Here is a 21500-nt window from a genome sequence, read left to right on the forward strand (position 1 = left end):
GCCTAACCGGTCCTCCTGTCCCACCTCAGCCCTGCAGTCTGTCTCGCACACTGGCTGCAGGCGGCCCTTCCTAAAAATAACCAACTCAGGCTTCTAATCCTCCGGCTCGCCAGAGAGGCAGTCCAGAGTGCTCTCATTTAAGCCAGGCTCCAGGCTGACCCCGAACTCCTTCCTCTCCTCTTCCAACTCCAGCCAGCATCGCAGGCTGGTGGTGCCCCATGATGCCCACCTTCTCTGCCTGACCAACTCCTATTGCTCCTTATAGACTATCTACCAGCCCCTGGAAAGGTGTCACAGGATCGAAATATGTTATCTGCCTGGCACACAGTAGGTGCTTAAGACCAGGAACTTATGTGGGAGCCCCTAGAGCCCCCGGGGACACTAACAATGATCCCTGTGTTGCTTTCATGTAGGTCTTAGGGTGGGCTTTACCCTCGCGATTACATTTTTAATGTTTCTTTAATGTTTGTTTATTTTTGAGAGAGAGAGAGAGACCGAGTGTGAATGGGGGAGGGGCAGAGAGAGAGAGGGAGACACAGAATCAAAACAGGGTCCAGGCTCTGAGCTGTCAGCACAGAGCCCGATGTGGTGCTTGAACTTGGGATCAGCAAGATCATGACCTGAGCCGAAGACGGACGCTTAACCGACTGAGCCACTCAGGAGCCCCAAACCTCGTGATGGCATCTGATGCTCAGACATTCAGACCGGTGTAACTGTGAGAGGAGCGGGCGTCCTTTCTCATTTCACTTAATAGCAGGATCTAGACTTTCGCCAGCATTCTCCTTCCCCTGGTAAGAGGAAGAAGAGGGGCCCTCTCTCCTCTGCAGCCATTATCCTCTGGCCGGAACCCCAGCCTCCCTGGGTCCGGCAGCGTCCCACACGGGGCGTGGCCCCCCCTTCAGTTCCCCCAGACCACATTTACAGACTTTGAGGGAAGGGGGAGGGATGACCAGAAGGGCAAGGGGCTCTGCACACCCTTGCTGCAGGAAACTACTCTACAGGGGGTGCCTGCGTGGCTTGGTTGGTTAAGCTGGTAAGCTTCCGACTCTTGGTTTCAGCTCAGGTCATGATCTCACGGTTCTTGAGTTCGAGCCCCGTATTGAGCTCTGCACTGATAGTGCAGAGCCTGCTTGGGATTCTCTCTCCCTCTGTCTCTGCCCCTTCCCTTATCGCTCTCTCCCTCTCCAAAATAAATAAATAAACTTAAACAAACCCCTCTAAAACAGAAAAAAGAAACTATTCATCAGCTGTTTCTGTCGTTGGACTCAAAGCACTGCCCATTACATGACCCTTCCCTTCCAACTCTTCACCGTACCCAGTGGGTTCAAATACACCTGTTACTTCTCTTTGTGGACTTGTCAGTGTTTGAATAAATGGTGTAGGTGCTTCATTTGCAGCAAGGAAGAGGAGTATTGAAAAGTTCCCATTCCAAGGGAACTACTTAAATCCTTTCCATTATTTCCTCTAAAATCCTCTGTATTTCTAAATAAAAAGCTTATCTTGCTATTTTTTGATTGATTCGTTGATTGTTAGGTATGTAATGGTTTCCTCTTATGGTAAGTGCGAATTCAGTATTCTTATTTTTGTTGCATTGTATGAAATCCTTTTTCTTCTTTGGAACATTTTGGAAAGTTCTTTTATCTCTGGTCTTCTGGGGTTACTTGATGCTGTGTGTTGTGTGAATTATGTCTCCCTCATTTTACTGGTATTAAGGTGGGCCTACTCAGTCTGGACACTCATAATCTCAGTTTGGGGAAGTTTTCTTTTTTTTTTTTTTATATTTTTTAATTTATTTTTGAGAGACAGAGAGAGACAGTGTGAGCAGGGGAGGGTCAGAGAGAGAGGGAGACACAGAATCCGAAACAGGCTCCAGGCTCTGAACTAGCCGTCAGCACAGAGCCCTGACACGGGGCTCGAACCCACGAACCGTGAGATCATGACCTGAGCCGAAGCCGGACGCTTAACCGACTGAGCCACCCAGGTGCCCCTGGGGAAATTTTCTTGAATTTTTTTTTAAATAATTTTCTCTGTTTTCTCTCTTTTTAAAAAAATGTTCTAAGTCAGATGTGAGACCTCCTGGATTTTTGTTCTGTTTCTTCTCTTCATATTTTCTATCTTCATTTCTTCCTGTTAGATCCTTGAAGATATTTCTGTGACATACTTTTCAAATCTGTCCCTGAAATACCTCTTTTAACTACCTTATAGAAATTTTTCAACACCCCTCTCTTGTTTTCTGATTATTCAGTTGTCATAGCACCCTATTTTTGGTTTAGGGTTGTATCAGTCAGCTTTAGCTGTGTAACAAAAACCACATAAATCACCAGTGATGCACAACTACAGGCAATTTGTTTGTGCTCATGCATCTGTGGCTTGACTAGAGTCATTCTGAGCCAGGTGATTCATTCTTGAGTCCAAATGAGAGAGGCAATGTTTCTTCCAGGCTCTTCTTTTATCTTTTTAGTTTGGTGTCTCTGTTCCACACTGGCAGCTTTCCTTATGTGTCTAATAATGCTCACTGGTTGTTCACTAGTATTTAAGACACAGGTACCAAAAAGGCTGATCAGAAGCTCTGCAAGGGTGCACGAGGGCTTATGGATTGACGGGTGTCCATTTAAGTGTTGGGACGAGAAAGCAACTATAGTGTTGGGAACTCCCAGAAGCAATAGCAGATATAAGTCTTTTTCTCTAGTAAGTTCTCCAGGAACTTGTCTGGCAGCTCCCACTCTCTGCTTGGGATGTAGGAGCAGGCTAGGGTGCACTGAGAGCAGGAGGGCCGGGAAATGTTCTGACCATTTGGGATGCAGACTTCCAATGAATTCCCTGTGTTCAGCCCCATGTCTTACCCCCACCCTCTGTCATGCCGGTGACCTTGGTGTCTTGAGAATCTCCTCTCTACCGTCTCCAGAGCATAAAATCCTGAAGAGGCTCAAGGGTAAGCCCTCGGCTGCTGGCACTCATCTCCCACTATCACTCTCTCCACCTGCTCGCCTGTACCCTGTTGGCATTCTCGAGGCCCTCTCTCTTCTCACCTCCCCGGCGTGCCCCTCTGCGTGTGGAATCTCTTTGGCTTTTCTAAACACGTGGCCATCATTCCAAACAAAACCCCCTCCAAAAGTGTGTTGCAATCTCTCAACCCTTGATTCCCCTTCCTAGTCCCTTTGTTTCTGTGAGATTCTGCTTTTTCCATTTTTTCTTTCTCATGTCAGCAGATGCTCAGAAGGGAGAAGAAACTGATGCCCACCTTCTCTCTGCAAAGGGGCTTCTCACGTTGTGCGTGTGCAAATGTCTTCTATCCAGACAATGCCCAGGAGGCCGCCCCTTTATAACAACTCAAAAATTAATCAAGGCATTTCCCCAAACAGGAAATCATCCACTACCACCTCCTCCAGGAGTGAAACGTAGCAGGCATTTCATTTTTCCAACCAGCCATGTGCATTTTTAAAATTTCCTTTGCGTTATGCCTCTCCTTTCACAGATGAGGGACCTGTGGCTTGGGTTGGAGAGTGAATGGCCCAGCATCCTGAGACAGGACGAAAGTTCCCTTCTCATTGCCTGGAGCCTACGTTTTCCCTATACCATGTATGGCCCAGGGCCCCGAGTCTGATGGAGAGAACCGGCCACGAGGAACATGAAGACACACAGCAGAGGGGGGTGTTACCTCCGGAGACAGTCATCCTACCTGACCTTGTGGACACCCAGAGGCTGGTGCAAGGTCACCCGGCTCCCAGGCAGCCCAGGACCCCTCCATCCTTGCAACCTGAGGACCCGCCCCCTTCATTTTCTAACGTGGTTACTAAATGTGCTTACTAAACTGTCATCTCACAGGCTAATGCAAATTGCAAGCCTATTTAGATGAAGGTCTTGGGGGTCACATCACTGTGCCTGCCACCCCGTTCCTTGTACATGTAGCCTGTGCTAGGAAGGATGAGAACAGGCTGAGTGCTTCCCTGTCCCCACCCTGAGTGTGCAGCCCTGGGATGAGGGACCTTTAAGCTAAAGAACCAGGCCAGATGGGTGTCCACAGTGCCATGTGGGGAGGGAGTCTTTCCAAGCCCTGTGGACAAATTCTGGGAAAAACGGGTCACCCGAACCCTGAGCAGGCTTTAAAATAAAAGCCTCTGAGTAGTGATGGGCTGGGGGTGGGGCAGAGCCTAAAACAAGGCCAGGGAAGGCTATGGAGAAGGGAGGGAGTAGGGCCCAGGGATGGAGAAGGAGCTTTCCGGAAAAACAGACACAGCTGTACCTTTGTTAAAATATTGAGATGCTTCTACCAGTCTGTTAAACAGCCCTGCTCCTTGATGCCCATGCCCCCCACATCCCCCTGGATCCCCAGGTCCTCCTCACAATCCATCAACTGAAGGGTTAATGTCTGGTACATCAGGAGGCCTGCAGGCCACTACTCACAAACCCGACAACTGTGGTTACAGATGCTGAATACAACCCCTGGAAAAAATGACGTGAACTGACATGAATGCCAAGACGGCTTCCTGAGCATTTGCTGGATGCACTACCCCACCCACGCATATATCAGCCAGAGCTCCACAGTGCCCCTGCTGGGCACCAGGCCCTGTGCGAGGTCCGGGGGTGGTGGGCAGGAGGCAGGTAGGCTCAGAGTCAGGTGAGGCTCAGAGATCAGGGAGTTGGTTCATTTTGCTTGAAAATGGAGCAGGAGGGGGGACAGGAGAGGAGAGGCAGATAGGTCAGTAGGGAACAGCCCAAGGAGAACCTTGTAAGTCACACTAAGGAGTCTGAACTTTTTCCTGGGAGGATCTGAGCAGGGGAGGGACCAGATCAGGTTCATGTTTCACTGAGAACAATATGGAAGGCAAAGGGAAGTTGGGTTGGAACAGAGCAAGACTAGAAGTTGGCAGGTTGGGTAGCGGGCCAAGTATGTATGCAGGGGAGGGTGGACAGGGTCTGAGGAGACAGGCAGTGGAGACAGACAGACAGAGGGCAGGATCACAAACTGTTGGCTGGCTCCGTAGAACCACGCTGTGCACTGAGCAAGGTTCAATGTCATCCTCATCTGGAAGACTGGGGATGTTAAGGCTGCAGAAGAACACCAGGAGCCCACCTTTACCGAGAGTGCGCTCAGCACTGCGCCAAGGGGCTTTGCGTATAAAGTACCCAATGAGGTATACATTCCTATGATTCCCATTTTACAGATGAGGAAACAGAGCAAAGCGTGGGTATGTAACTGTCCAAGGTCATGCTGTTTGGAAGTGGTGTCTCCAGATGATCCCAGGCAGCATGAGAAAACTCAGAAAGAGACTTGTGCTGGTTTTAAGGAAACATAGATTCCCTCTGTGGGTCTTTACAAGGAAATCCCAACAACAAAAAGTGGAAGTGACTAGAAGGAAATGCCAGCCCAACGTAAGGAATTTTCTGACAATCTAGGCAGCCTTGTGAAGAAGTAAATTGTCAGTCAATGGTGGTTTGCAAGGGTGAGGCCATGCCCCCTGCAGGGGGAAAAGAGGGACATCCCTGAGAGAAGAACTAAGAGGCCTGGATAGGAGGGGGGCTCTGGAGCCAGGCTAACTGGGTCCAAATCCCACATGGCTGATTACTAGTAGAGTGCCATGGGGAAAGTCACTTAGCTGTGGCTCAGTTTTGTCATCTGTAAGATGGGGCTAAGAATAGTGTCTATCTCATAGGGTGGTTAATTGAGTTCATACATGAACTTACCACTATCAGCATCCTTGTCTCACACCTGGAGGCAGGTGGCAAATGGCACTGGCCCCACAGACACAGGCCAAGATATCGTCAATGAGGGAAAGCTGGTTTCTTTCTCTGGGCTCTCTGGAGGGGCAGGCTGCAAGCGTGTTCCAAACCTTAGATGGTGAGCCCTGCAAGGCTTGCTTAAAGTCATGCCCTCTTAGTGTGAATTCTCAGCTGCCCTCTTTTAGGGTTTATTAAAGTCTTTTAACAGTTTCAGGTTGATAAATGTAGGAAGGAGTTGGTGGCTTTGGTTGGGAACTTTAAAAGGATAGCCGTGATGACCCCTTCTCAGCCATTGACGCCAGAGTGGAGGTGCTGGGAGGGGTCAAATCCAGACCCCAGGGAAAGTGTTCCATTGCCTACTGGGACTTTCCAGGCCCTATTTTTGTCCCAATATGCTCATACCCTTACCTGTCAGGGTGGTAGAAATAGAGAACCAAAACCAAGAGGTGGGAGATAGCTCAGTAAGTCATATGAGAACATCCGTCTCATTTCTTCATGGTGAAGCCTTATGTCTGATACAAAATGCAAAAATCAGACAACCTGATTCTTCTCTTTTTTCCCCCAAGAGTCTAAAGAGTAGTTAGTGCCCCACATCAAATTTACCTTGTGCATTACCCAGGGTCCAGCCCCAAAGAAGAAAGCACACCAGTTATTTTAATAGAGAGAATTTGCTACGAGGAACGGTTTGGACAGGTGGACAGGTGTTAGAATCTAGAAGTTCAGAGAGGGAAGCCCACAGGGCTGGGATCTGGACTTCTTGAGGAGGGGACACTACCCAACTGGCTCTGGGGCCTTGAGGGAATACAATGGGGCTTGCGGGGTGCTGGAAAAAAATTGAAGATGGTTACCAAGTGCTGTTGCCAAGAGGAAGGGTCATTGCTTAGGTGAAGGGGTGAGGCTGGGTGCCGCTCAGAACTACAAGCAGAAGGGAAAGGGCAAGGCCCCCTTCCCCCTCCAACCTCAGAGTCTCCCTCTAGTGCCCACTAGTGGGAAAACCTGGCAGCACAGAAATGGATTTGCAGGGCTCCAGCCCCTATGTCACAGTGTGAATCATAGAAAAGGGTGGGTTTGGGGTTGAGGTGATAGCTTAGAGACCAGAACACTCTGGAAGAAAGACCACCATCACCACTGGGACTTGCAAAGAATGACCCACAGCCCTTCAGACAACTCCCACAGCTTAACTTAGAGGGAATAACAATTCTTTTAGAAATTTGTATAACATTTATTGATCACCTACGATGTGCCAAGCACTGTGCTGGGTGCCCTGGGGAGGCTTGGAACCAAAAAGATCTTCAAGGTTGCATCTTCAAATGTTGTCTCTTTATCATGAAAAAAAAATTACAAGTCGAATGCTGGCTTGAAAATTATCTGGAGGGTGGGCTCAGGTGAGTCACAATTATGATTTCTATTTCTTTGATCACAAAATGCACACAAGTGGTCACCTTATGTGTCGACCTCACAGCCATAATTAGGACAACTGCACGAGCTAAGGAATGTAAAGGACTTGCATACAGTGGTCTCCAGCTGGTCCTTCCTTTCCTCCTCCTTTTCGTTAGCCCCATCGTGGTCCCTCCTCTGCTCCTGGTCTTCCCTCTTTCCTCCTCTTCTATCAGCATCTCATCTTCTATCATCACCACCATTATCATCATCATCACCATCACCAACATTACCATAGTCATCAACATCATCACTATTGTCATCACCATCATCATCACCATTGTCATCATCATCTTCACCATCATCATCACCATCATCACCATCACCAACATTACCATAGTCCTCACCGTCATCACTATTGTCATCACCATCATCATCACCATTGTCATCATCATCACCATCATCACCATCATCACTATTTTCATCACCATCATCACCATCATCACCATCACCATTGTCATCATTATCATCATCACCATCACCAACATTACCGTAATCATCACCATCATCACTATCATCACCATCACCATCATCACCATCACCAACATTACCATAATCATCGCCATCATCATCATCACCATTGTCATCATCATCACCATCATCACCATCATCACTATTGTCATCACCATCATCATCACCATTGTCATCATCATCTTCACCATCATCATCACCATCATCACCATCACCAACATTACCATAGTCCTCACCGTCATCACTATTGTCATCACCATCATCATCACCATTGTCATCATCATCTTCACCATCATCACCATCATCACCATCACCAACATTACCGTAATCGTCACCATCATCACTATCATCATCACCACTTATTTGGCACTTCCTATTTAGATGCTGTGTTAAATGCTTTACAAGCCTTATTTTTATTTACTCCCCATAACAATCCTATAAAGCGAGTAAATTATTATCCATATTTTATAGATTAAAAAAGCCTGAGTCTCAGAGAGTAAAATCACTCAACCAAATCACAATACAGCACAAGAACATTCCTCCCATTTTACAAATGAAAACACTGAGGTCCAAAGAAATGATACATTTTACCCCAAATCATCGCACAACCTAGCAAATGGCAAAGTCATTCAGTTGGCAGTCTTCAGACCATTTTTCTGGAATTTGGCTTGCCCCAAACCAGTTGCATGCTTTTGTATTCTGTTTTATATTATACATAATACAGTTTTTTAAGTCAGAAAATAAGATGGGTTAATCACCCTGTCACCTAGGTTAACCTCATAAATTTTTAAATAAAAACAAATGACCTATATGGTAAAAAAGAACTCCATAGTATCTATCATTGTATCCATAATTGTCTTCCATTGATGAAAATTTAAGTTGTTCATGTTTTTTTTTTTGCTATTACCAAAATATTCTGAAAGAAATATTCTTTTTGGAGCATATCCATAAAAATCCATAGGGTGACCACCTAGTGGTAGGATTTCTGGAGCAAAGGGCTTCTGCATTTTTAATTTGCATGGAAATCACCAAATTTCCCTCCTAACGGGGAAATTTATGTTTTCTCTTCTCATTGCCATCAATGTATATGATCACACTTTAAAAATTTTTTGCCAATCTGACCAGTAAAGTATTTCATTTTGATTTGATTTGATTTGATTTGTAGCATGAGGCTGAACATAGTTTTATGTGTTTACTGACCATGTGTATTCTTTTCCTTTTACCCTCCTGTTATGTCCTGGCACACTTTTTTCCTATTGGATTGTTCCTCATTTTCTCATTGATTACGAGCCCTGCATAAACCAGGGACAACTGGTACTTTTCCATGGTGTGTGTGGCAAATACGTTTCTTTCCATTTTGCTGTTTGCTTTGGACTCTACTGATGGCTTTTTGTCCTAACAGAAGTTTTACATTTTCATAGGGTCACATCTGGTGATCTATTTATTTATGATGTCTGGAGAGCCCCTTGGCTTTAAAGCTGCCCCTCTCCTTGTCAGCGGGTTGAAGGGATTGCCCTCGGTTGCCTGGCCCCTTGGGAATGGGCTGTGTCCCCAGGCTGGCCTTCATCACCCCTCCGGCACATGGAGATGCTTTCCCCTCAGGAGGTTCAGCACACGCAACCTTGTGGTCTGCTCCGCCAGCATCGCCTCCCCTTTCACGGCCAACTTCGGGATGCACCTGGCTTTGCTTTTCCCCTGACACCCAGCTCCTTTTAAGGAGCTATGCATCTTATACGTTCCTTAATCCTCCAACTAAATTTACCAGCTCTTGCTTGCAGCCAAGACATCGGCTAAATTAAACTCGGTGTATCAGATGCACCTCTTTGAGGAGCGGTGGGAGCAGCCACGCCCCATCTGTCCTGAGGGCTGGGGGTCAAGCTCTCCCTGTCTCCCAGCATCTTCCTTCCCTCAGAAATACCACTGTCCCACCACCAGGAAGCCACTCACCCTGAGTTCCCCCTGCTCGTCTCAAGGATTCATCGGTCCAGCAAACATTTACTGAGTACTTCGTCTGCAAGACACCGGCCTTGCTGGGCATGGGGGAACCCTTGAGATCTTCTTTCTGGTGGGGGAGACGAATGATGGACAGATAAGCATGTGATCCCCCACTGAGCAGCAGAAAAGCCTGAAGGGGTAGAGCAAGGAAAGAGAAATGGAGAAGTGGAGAGGAGGAGGTCTTGATGTTATTGAAGACACGGAGGCTGAGAAGACCTCTCCCATGAGGCGACATTTGCACGGAGCAGTAGAGAGAGTCTTGAGCCCAGATATCTGGGAGAAGCGGTTGTTGGGAGGAGGAGGGAGCTAGAGCCAAGGCCCGGAGGTCAGAACAGACCTGCCATGTGGTGGGACCAGCCTGCCGTCAGGGCTGAGTGCAGTGAAGGAGGAGGCGAGGGGTGGGCGTCAAGGTCAGAGGGACGGTGGCTGGGACGCCCAGAGACTTGTAGGCGTGGGTCGTGGGAGGTGTGACAGGGGGTCACAGAGGGTTGCGAATTGACAGCAAAGCGATCTAATTTCCATCTTCACGGGGTTTGGCCCGTGTTTTGGCAGCCTGCATGCAGGAAAAGCCAGACATGGTTCTTGCTAAGGGGACCCTGGTAGCTACACGCAAGCTCTGAAGACAGTGTCGCAGGTGCCTACAGGTGCCACCGTTCCATTTTGGGGACATGCACCAGGCCCTCCCCGCTCTGGGCACAGTCACATGCAGCAAGGTCCACCTGGCCCAAACTGCATCCTCTCTCACCTGCAGGGAGAAAGCCCCCCCCATCGCATCCAAGGGCTTGGGCCCAGCAAGCTCCTTGTGTGGGCCCTGCCACGACCCTGCGTCCCGGTGCTCGGCTCCAGCCGCTCTGGCTCGCCTCTGAGGACAGGGCTGGAGTGGCAGGGGGTGACCGTCTTGTGCAGACACCACAGATCAGGCCTGGTACTCAGGGCTGGAAGCCTCCAAAAGTGGGACGATCGACTGGCAGACCCAGAGCTGAGCCAACGGTGCAGGCTGGTGTTGGCTCCTGGTCTCATGGGAGGGGAGATTATAAAGGATCACAGCATACCTGCCCCCTCCCGGCTCTCTCTGCAGTCACATAGACACCTCTAGGGATGGCTGAGACAGGAGTGTCGGGACCAGCCCGGAAACCCAACTATAGCTCTAGCTCACCTCACACACACACACACATAGACACACACAGTCTCCTCCATAGAAATTGGTCCATCATTCATTTCAGCAGATGGAGGGCCCCCAGACCAGGTATGGCCCCAAAGATTCCATCATTAAGCCTCAAATTCCACCGTGAAATCCCACTTGGACCCACACTGTGCACACAGATAGTCATGGCCACGCCTCACTTGGCATGGCTTTCACTGAACATACAGAGCATGTATGACATTAAAGCTGGCTCCTTGGGGTGCCTGGGTGGCTCAGTCGGTTGAGCATCTGACTTCAGCTCAGGTCATGATCTCACAGTTCGTGCGTTCAAGCCCCACATCAGGCTCTGTGCTGACAGCTAGCTCAGAACCTGGAGCCTGCTTTGGATTCTGTGTCTCCCTCGCTCTCTGACCCTCCCCTGCTTGCACTGTCTACGTCTGTCTCTCAAAAATAAATAAATAAAAACATTAAAAAATAAAATAAAATAAAATAAAGCTGGCTCCTCATCACTCGTGGTGTTCCAATGAATCAGAGGTAGAGATTTTGTGCCGATTGTAGAAAATCCTGCTTCTTGGGGGTAAATCATGGCAACTTTCCGTGTCTAGGTCCTCCTCTTGAAGCAGCTGGAAATGGCGTATGTGCAAATGCACTTCTTCAGCGATCCACGCGTAGACACAACCGTGGCGTCTTTCAACAAGTTCTTTTATCTTCCTGCATAAATCTCCCTCCGTGCAAAATTAGCTTCGCAAAGAGAGAAGAGCATCCGTCTACCATGTCCAGTGTGAACTCATTCTTTTTAGTTACGGGGATGATGGCAAAAACATGAGAGAAAAGCTCTCAGAAGCCAAAAGGATGACTCAGGACTGCTGGGGCCTTTGGATGTAATCAAAGCAAAAAGCTGGAAGTTAGAACATCCCTTGAGAGGAGCCCATCGTGTCAGGGGATCGGCAGCGAGTCTGTGCAGGCTCACTTCCTCCTGGCATAAAATATTCCTTCTGATCATAAGACATCTGCTCGGAAGGAACTCCAGACAATCACAGAGCAGTCACGGGAGAGATGCTGAGTTACGCGAGGGGTGACAAATCACAACTTTGATGGTGACCAAAAAAAAAAAAAAGAGAGAAAAAGCGAGCATCTCTGGATTCAACTTTGCCCTGTCATCCTTCGAAAGCTAAATCCCCAACCCTCTCCTCATCTCTGCCAAAGAACTTTAAGTCTCTCATAGCCTAGTATGAATTAAACTATTGGTGACCAGAAATCATTCCATTAGACCCTTCTAGAAAAGCCCTAATACTATTAAAAACACAAAAGCTTTTTTAAACTGTTTATGACCGGACAGTCAGACAACCAGATAATCCTAAACCAAATAAATCTCTAAAAAGAGGAGAGAAGGTTAAGATGAAGACATAAGAATTCAGCCTGTCTCCGTGGCATTTTTCTGTCTGTCCACCATCTTTTGTATTAAAATCCAGGAATCCCCACAGTGTGTCACATGGAACACGAATCCGGTGGTAAGACGCCCCGGCAGAAAAGGTTCCAGAATGTTTAGGAAGACAGCACGTTGTTGGCCACTTCTCGCCCCCGTGGAGAGAAGGCTGCAATAAAAGAATCTTAGTTAACTTTTGATTTTTCAGAGTATATTCTTCAAGTTTACTTGGCCGCAGAATGCTCTGTTAGTGAAACACCGGGAACAGTAAGTAAGATAAAAGTATTTCCATCTAATTTGTAGCTGATGGTCCAAGACAAGAGCTGCCAACCATTTGTCACGTTCCAAAGTGGGATTCTAAATTGTCACTCTTCTTCCTCAAGGGCCAGATAGCAAATATGTTTGTGGGTCCAGAGCTTACAATCTTTTCATTTTTTTCTTAAGAGGGAGTTGGCTGGGTTTAGGCTACAGTTTGCCAACCCTTGTACTAGACCCTTGATGCTGGTCTTACAGAAATGAGAAGGTCAACAGTTTTGTGACCCTTGGCCCGTTCCCTGGAATCTCTAAAATGGTTAAAGTCAGAGAGACAGAGAAGCTGAAGATAGTAGATTACTCTTTAGAGGAAATTGTTGGAAGGTCATGTGCCCCAACTCCAAAGAGAAATTGTTGAGGTGTGTTTTGATTATCAATTATTTTGAACCATCTCAAAACATAACCTTCAATCAAAATACTGTTTCTACAGTTCTTTGGGTTGGGTATCTGGTAGTTTTTTTACTCCAGGGGGTGTCATCTGGGGTTATTCATGTGGCTACACTCACCTGGGATTCTGGGCTGCAACTAAAAGCCCAAGGAGGCTTCACCCACAAGTCTGGGGTGGATGGATATGCTGGGCCTCCCTCCTTCTTCTCTCCATATGGGTGCTCATCATTCATTGGTTTGACTCAAGCTCTGTTACGTGGTGGCTGGATCCTAAAAAAGCAAAGGTGGAAACTGCAAGACATCTTGTTGCCTAGGCTCTGAAACTCACAGAGTGTAACCTCTGCCCATTCTGTTGATTGATGCGAGTCACAAGGACTCCCAGAGTCAAGGGGATGGAGAAAGAGATTCCTTCTGATGGGAGGAGTGGTGTACACATGCAAAGATGGGAGAAGTTGGTGGTGGTCATCTTTGGGGATAATCTACTCTGGTCTTCCCTCCGGAAGTTTACAATTCTCCAGAAGGCAAAATACACCCACTGTCTCCCAAGATCCTTCCAGAGTATCATCCAATCTGGGCATCCACTCAAGGCCCAGAGGCAGATGAGGATCCTTAGACACATCTTTTCCTGACCCGGCAACTGAAGAACTAAAAGGATCTGCACCCATCTTGCATCCACACGCACCCAACACAGAATGGTGAGACGGGGATAAGGTCTCTGCAATGGACACTTTCATTAAGAAGTGAGAAGAGAAAAAACAGAAGGTGCATGGCAGCCAAGGGCCATGGCGATTTGAAATCCCACCAGGCACGTGTTGCCAGTAGAACTGATACTCATCTGAGTTCACATCCCACTTCTGGTACCAACCTCTGTGTCAGTTTTCTATTGCTGAATAAGTGTTCAGCTCAACATCTAGTGTCAAAAACAACAGCAAGTATGCACACGTTCTTGATTCTGCAACTGGGCGGTGGGAACAGGTCATCTCCACTCCATGGCGTACTGGCTAAGTTGCTTCAGCAAAGGCTACAGGTTCCAGGGTGGTAGAGAGACTGGGATGGCTGGGGGCTAGCTGGACTTCTCTCTCCCCCTTGATGTCTCTTACCCTCCAGCGTCTCTCACTGCATCCAGTAAGGTGATCAGATGTCTACACCCGGTGATGGACTTTTGGCTGCATTGTGTTGGTCAAAGCAAGTCACAGAACAGCCCAGATTCAAAGAGAGGGGAAATAGACTCTACTTCCTGATGAGAGGAGATGCAAAAAATTCTCGACTATTCTTAATCCATCCTGGTCTGCCCTTTGGCCAGAAATATCCCACATGTGAGGCATGCTCCCTCTCTCCCTGGACCCCAAATTCTTATCTCATTTTGACATTAGGCTTTCATCCCAGGTTCTCATGGTTTCAGACAGGTCCAAGGACAGGTGAAGGCCCTCAGAAATAGCTCCTCAAGTTCAGTTTCCTCTTGATTCAGAGACCTGTGAACCAAAAGGACAACTTTCCTGCTTCCCCTCCCTCTACCCCGCATACAATAGTGAGACAGCAATGAAATAACCACAATAGACACCCCCATTCAAAATGGGGAGGGAAGGGAAGCACACAGCAGTCACTTGTTCATAGAAAATCTGGAAATCCAGCTGGGCACATGCGACCACCCTCCCCTAACCTAGAGCAGGAAAGGCTACCTCACATTCCCTAATGCACATTTTCCTTGGCTCTTGGTTGCCCGCTGGGTTCTTCACTCTACCCTCTGAGTCATCTTTCCTTTTCTAGAAGAAATGGCTCACATCTGCAGCAGAGTAGCTTTCTCAGCTTGCTTCTTAACTAGGGAAAGTTGAGAATCCAAAGACCTCTTTTCTACTTGAACTGAGTCTCTGAGTCCAGGCCTCTGGGTCTCTCACCAAGCACTTTCCTTGAAAACATTGTATGTTTCCTATGAATCATATTGGTGTGCCTGTGAAGACCCAGCCAATAGTGCCTTTGAAATCAGAGTTCTTCTACTTTGAACATGGTGGTCTATGTGGGAAAACGCCCTTGAGATTTTTAAAACCCTTTGTCTACTTGAGAGGGTCTAGGAAGAACAACTTTAAGTGTTTCAAAATATCTGAAAAGAGGTCTTACAGCCTTGACATGATCTTTATCCTGAGGCCATACTTTACTGGCAGGAACCCCCCTGTGTTATCTCTTTGTCCTGAGACTATTTCTTCCTTTAAGAAGTGTTTGCAGATTGGAGAGACTATCCTGGGTCTTCAGTTGCTCAAACTTCTACTTGAAAACTGATCCGTTCCTTCTTTTACTTACCCCTCTCTCATATATATCGCTAAAAGAAGCCAGCTGCACCTTTCAACATTCTGTCTAGAAATCTCCTTAGAGGACCCATGCATTCATGAGGTATGTGTTCACTGTCTGTACCACTGGAGAGAACAGCGTTGCTAAAAGTTTCGCTGCTAACGTAAAAGGACCCCCTTTCTGCCGCCTCCAGGAGCAAGTATCTCTCTGATCTTGTGGTTCCCTCCCTGCCCTCCAGCTCCACCTGCCACCAAGTCCCAAAGACAATGTCATGCCTCTTAGGTTTTGTTACAGCAGCACCCACTTCTAGGTACCAGTTTCTACATCAGTTTTCTAATGTTGTAATTAGTGGCTTAAAACAACAATGTATGAGGTCTCATGATTCTGTGGGTCAGTTGAGTTTTGCTGGGAAGTTCTGTTCCATAGGGTGTCAGTCCCTCATGCCTCATCCTGGGAGCTGGGGGAGCTGGCATGGCGGGGGGCGGGCAGTCAGATCTCTCTTCCTTCATGCAGCATCTCATCACTCAATAGTCTAGCCTGAGCTTCTGTCCATGGTGACTGGATCCCAGAAGAGCAAAGATACCACATGGTATCTTCAGGGCCAGGCTCCAACACTTGCACAGTTTTTTTAAAAAGTGTATTTATTTATTTTGAGAATGAGAGAGAGTGAGAGAGACCATGTGTGTCAGACAGGTAGAGAGAGAGGGAGAGAGAGAACCCAAGCAGGCTCTACACTGTCGGTGCAGAGCATGAGGCGGGGCTCGATCTCACCAACCATGAGGTCATGACCTGAGCCAGAATTAAGAGTCAGATGCTTAACCAACTGAGCCACCCAGGCACCCCCAAAATGTATACAATTTGTTTGTGCCATTTCAACTGGTCAGGGTAAGTCATGTGCTCATCCCCACATGTCAAAGGAGCAGAAGGACAGACTATCTCTTGCTGAGATCAATGACGTGCACGGACAGGTGAGAGGAACTATTCATGGCTATCTTTGCAGATTAACTCACCATGGAGGGCTTGAGAAGCTCCAAGCAGACAGAAGGGAAAGGTTGACCCAAGTATCCTAGATACTTAGGGCCCTGTGGATTGCTGTCTGCGGTACTGAAATGGCCAGAGGCAGAGAGCACAGGGCTCTGGTTGGCAAGTCACTGTACTCCCAGCTAGAGAAAGTCTCATGAGAGCAAGCGAACGTGAGATCATCTTACATCCTTCCATTGGCCACAGCCTGGAGGGGTAAGAGGCTGCGGCAGACACCTGCTGGAGGGGTCAAGGGATCAGGAGGGGACTGTCCTTCCTGAGAGTCATTGCCTGCATAAGGGGGAGGAGTCACTAGCAGTGAGCATGGCTGAAGGACCCACATAAGGGTCTCCTGAAAGACAGCTTTGAACCTCTGCCAGACTCAGGAAGAGCCAACATCCATTCCTAAGAGTAACACAGAGGTAAGAAGTTCCCTGTCCCCTCCCCTTCAATTCTTAGTGAGTCGGGGATGAGTGGTACAAACGAAAAGCAAGCAAGGAACCAGAAAAAGTGGGCCCTGTTCCCCCTTTCCCACAGTGCACTCTAGCTGGAGGAAGTGGAAAACTTGCCCTCCGAGTCATGCCTAGAGTTTTGATTATTAAATAAAACTGCATATGCTAGTTAGTGAACTGACAGATTTGTGGTGACTGCCAGTCACCTGTGAGCGGGATGAAATTCTCTAGGAGCAGGACAGGGACTAGCCCTTTGGCATCAGGTTGGGGCGGGGCAAGAAAAAAATTGCTTTCTGGTTATACCTGCTCCATTGATGTAACAGTTGTAAATCTAAGGAGACACTGCTTGGGAAAATTCTTCATGATAATTAGCAGGAGGTACTAGAGCCTCATAACATCAGCAGGTCCAGGTTCACAGGGGGATGGACGTGCTCATTTCTTGCCTCATTTTGGAGACTATTCCCCTCCTGTCCCCTCGACCAGGTACTGGACCACCTCATTGATCCTACATGGCTCTGGTGTGATGTGACGTCTCATGGCACAGGATCTGGGGGCAGAAAAACCTAGGTTGAAATCCTAATGGTGGGGCTTCTTGGTTCTGTCAGTTAAGTGTCCAACTCTTGATCTCAACTCAGGTCTTGATCTCAGAGTCATGAGTTCTGGCCCCGCATTGGGTTCTGCGCTGGGCGTGAAGTCTACTGACACGAAACAATCCTGATGCTGCCTTTTGTTAGTCATGGGATTTGGAATAGTTCATTTCATTTCCCTGCACTTGGGTTTTCTCATCCATAAAGTGGGGATTAAATGCCTCCTTGACAAGGTTGTTCATAAGAATTTAAAAAGGTTAGGGGCACCTGGGTGGCTCATTCGGTTAGGTCATGATCTCACAGTGTCTGAGTTCGAGCCCTGCATGAGGCTCTGTGCTGACAGGTCAAGCCTGGAGCCTGCTTTGGATTCTGTGTCTCCTTCTCTGCCCTTTCCTTGCTCGCACTCTCTCTTCTCAAAAATAAATAAACATAAAAAAATTATTTGGATGATCACTGAGTGTTGTATGTAAGCCAATTTAACAATAAATTATATTCATAAAAAATTTTTTAATGAAAAGAATGGGGTATGAGCCCTGTTGCTCACAATATCCAGAGCTTTTCTGAGACATACAGCTGTTGGCGGTCTTGCCTGTACGTCTCAGGCATCTCACTGACTGTGAGAACGCGCTGCTGTCACACTTGTGACCCGCCAGTGGCCATATGGGCACCTGGCCTTGCCGCGCGCCCCCCCCCCCCAGGGATGAGCACCCGAGGGTTGGAAGAGAAGATACCCTTACTACTGACTAGTATTTCTGAGTTTTCCTCCTTCGGGCCACAGGGAAAGACTGCATTTCCTGCTTCTTGAAGTCAGATGAGGCCATGTAACTGGCTTTGGCCAATGAAATGAGTGTCCCTTTTATGGGAAAGAATTTAAGAGCCGTGGTAGTGTTCTCCACACCGTGCGTTCCTCTAATGTGCCAACCAATAGGCCTGTGTTCTGCACGGTGCAGCCACGGGCTGGTGGGACCTCCCCCAGCCTAAGTCGCTGAGTTGCTACAAGGAGATTCTATGCTCTGAAAAGTTGTCTGGGCCTCAGTGGCCCATAGACCCTTCAGATCAAATGCTATTTGAGGTATGTTCAGATCAAATGACACACGCTAGGGACAAACTATATATGCGTAAGACTCTGGGCTTTGCACTTTGCAAATGCCTCCCCTTGACATTCATTCATTCATTCATTCATTCATTCACTGAAACTGACATACACCAGGTCCTGGGCGAGACCCAGGGAGCCAGCACTGCATAGGGCACACTTGTCACCCTCAGTGAGTCCACAATCTAATCTGGGCAACAAACGTGTCATCACAAGAAGAAGAAAATGAAGAGTCGGTACTTAAGGAGCATTTTCCACTGTGCTAAGCAATTTATAAGCACCGTCTTGCCTCTTTCTAGCAACCCTGTGAAGTAGTGTGTTGGTCAGCACTTTGCTCACCTGTTGCTGGGCCACGAGTTCCTCCCCAACACAGTGGCTCAACATAACAATCTTCTTTCCATCTCTCCAGAGGCTGTCATCTGAATGGGACTCAACCGTGTGGTTTGGCAGGTGCACCAGGGGCTGGGCGGGGCCAGGAGAGCAGGAAGCTGAGTTCCTTTGCTCTGCATGGTGGCTGGACCTCTCCCTCCTGTGGCGCCTCCAGCGGTCCCTCCGGCAGGGCTCCTGAACTTACAAGGCAGCCCAGGGCTTCCGAGAGCACAAAAACCATCAGGCCTTCTTTAGGCATAAGCCCGGAGCCGGTACAGCATTACTTCTAATCCATTCCACCGAGGGAAGCAAGCTGCAGGCCCACCCTGTCATCCAGGGGGATGACAGCACAAGGACGCGAATAGTAAAGAGCATGGCTCGTCAGGAACCACTCATATAACAGACCATCGGGATTCCTTCATCCCAGGGGAAATCAACTTGGCTTATGCTAAGTTAGGTTTAAAAGAAAAGGTGAGGAGGGTATGGAGAAACGGGCACCCTCCTACACTGTTGGTGGGAATGTAAACTGGTGCAGCCGCTCTGGAAAACAGTGTGGAGGTTCCTCAAAAAACTATCCATAGAACTCCCCTGTGACCCAGCAATAGCACTGCTGGGGATCTACCCAGGGGATACAGAAGTGCTGATGCATAGGAGCACATGTACCCCAATGTTCATAGCAGCACTGTCAACAATAGCCAAATCATGGAAAGAGCCTAAATGTCCATCACCTGATGAGTGGATCGAGAAGATGTGGTTTATATATACAATGGAGTACTATGTGGCAATGAGAAAGAATGACATCTGGCCATTTGTAGCAAAGTGGATGGACCTCGAGGGTGTCATGCTAAGCGAAATAAGTCAGGCGGAGAAGGACAGAAACCATATGTTTGCACTCACATGTGGAACAGGAGAAACTTAACAGAGGACCATAGGGGAGGGGAAGGGGAAAAATAGTTAAGGAGAGGGAGGGAGGCAAACCATAAGAGACTCTTAAATACTGAGAATAAACTGAGGGCTGATGGGGGTGGGGGAGGGGGAAAAGGGGCGATGGGCATGGAGGAGGGCACTTGTGGGGAAGAGCACTGGGTGTTGTATGGAAACCAACTTGACAATAAACTATAAAAGAAAGAAATAAAGGGGTGTCAGAAGAGAAAAAAAGATTTTCACATACAATATGTTCAATGAGAAACAATTAAAACATTATGCAAACATCCAGTAAATAAATTTTTACTATTTACTTTTCAAAAAATAATAAAATGAAAATGAAAAAGAAAAGAAAAGAAAAGGTGGGGGTGGGGAGATTTATTGCCCTTTTGTAACTGGACGCCCAGGTGTTCCTCTGTCTTCAGGAACAATTGGATCAAGGATCATTATGTATGAAGTAATCACGGCTCCATTTTTCTCTCTTTTCCTCAGACAGACTCTCTCTCTCTGCAGTGACTAAGGTATAGCTGCCTCCCTTCTAGAACTATATCCAACATGCTTTGCAACTCCTGTGTGAAGAGACAATCTCTTTCCATTTTCTTGCACAACGTTTTATACAGGTCTAGACACATGCCAATTGCTGTAGCCCTCTCAAAGCACATGGAATAGATTTCTTATTCTTTTTTTTCCTGTTTTTTATTTATTTTTGAGGGACAGAGAGAGACAGCATTAGCAGGGGAGGGTCAGACAGAGAGGGAGACACAGAATCCGAAGCAGGCTCCAGGCTCTGAGCTGTCAGCACAGAGCCGGACGAGGGGCTCAAACCCACTAACTGTGAGATCATGACCTGAACCAAAGCTGGACACTTAACAGACTGAGCCACCCAGGCACCCCTAGATTCCTTATTCTAAAACACAGGGAAGGGATGGAGGAAGGAAGGGGAAGGGGGAGGGAGGGGAAGGGAAAGAGAGAGAAGAAAGAAAGAGAGAGAGGAAGAAAAAGAAAGAAAGAAAGAAAAAGAAAAGATAAATGGGTGCTTGAGTGACTCAGTCGGTTAAGCATCCAGCTTCAGCTCAGGTCATGATCTCACGGTTTGTGGATTCGAGCCCCATGTTGGGCTCTGTGCTGACAGCTTGGAGTCTGGAACCTGCTTTGGATTCTGTGTGTGTGTCTCTCTCTCTGCCTTCCTCTGTTCATGCTCTGTCTGTCTATCTGTCTGTCTCTCTCTAGAAAATAAATAAACATTAAATTAAAAAAAAAAGAAAGAGAGGGAAGAAGGAGAGAGAGAGGAGAGAGAAAGAGAAAGGAAGGAAGGAAGGCAGAAGGGAGGGAGGGAGGGAGGGAGGGAGGGAGGGAGAAAGACAAGGGGGAGGGAAGAAAAGGAAGGCTCTGTTATCAGAACGAGTTAGGAAATGCTGGGAAGGCAGGTGGTATGAGCATTCTAATATTCAAAAATAGTGAAGAGATCTGTCCAAGTTCATAAAACCAGAAAATGCTACAGCCAAGACCAGAATCTGAGTCTTGTAGATGCCAAAGTGCCTGTGCTCTGTGGCCAAATCTACAACAGTGTTTGCAAACACACAGTGACAAGACAGTGTCACGTGACCAGTGATGGAGGACAGGCCATGGTGCAGAAACAATAGAGCAGAGCTATTTGCTGGGCAGCGGTGGGGTGATGAGTCACGGAGGACTTCCCAGGGGGAGTGACAACAGGCGTCGGGAACTTGTAGGATCTTGGAAGAGTGGGAGAGAAATGGTTTCTAAGCTGCAGGCTAAAGATCTTTGCATCCATGGATTTACAATAAGAAGTCTGGGAATTTATCCCCGATTCCAGCCTGGTTTATAAACCGAGAGAGAGAGAGAGAGAGAGAGAGAGAGA

The sequence above is a fragment of the Suricata suricatta genome, chromosome 10, assembly GCF_006229205.1.
Source record: "Suricata suricatta isolate VVHF042 chromosome 10, meerkat_22Aug2017_6uvM2_HiC, whole genome shotgun sequence".
NCBI classification, from domain to species: Eukaryota; Metazoa; Chordata; class Mammalia; order Carnivora; family Herpestidae; genus Suricata; species Suricata suricatta.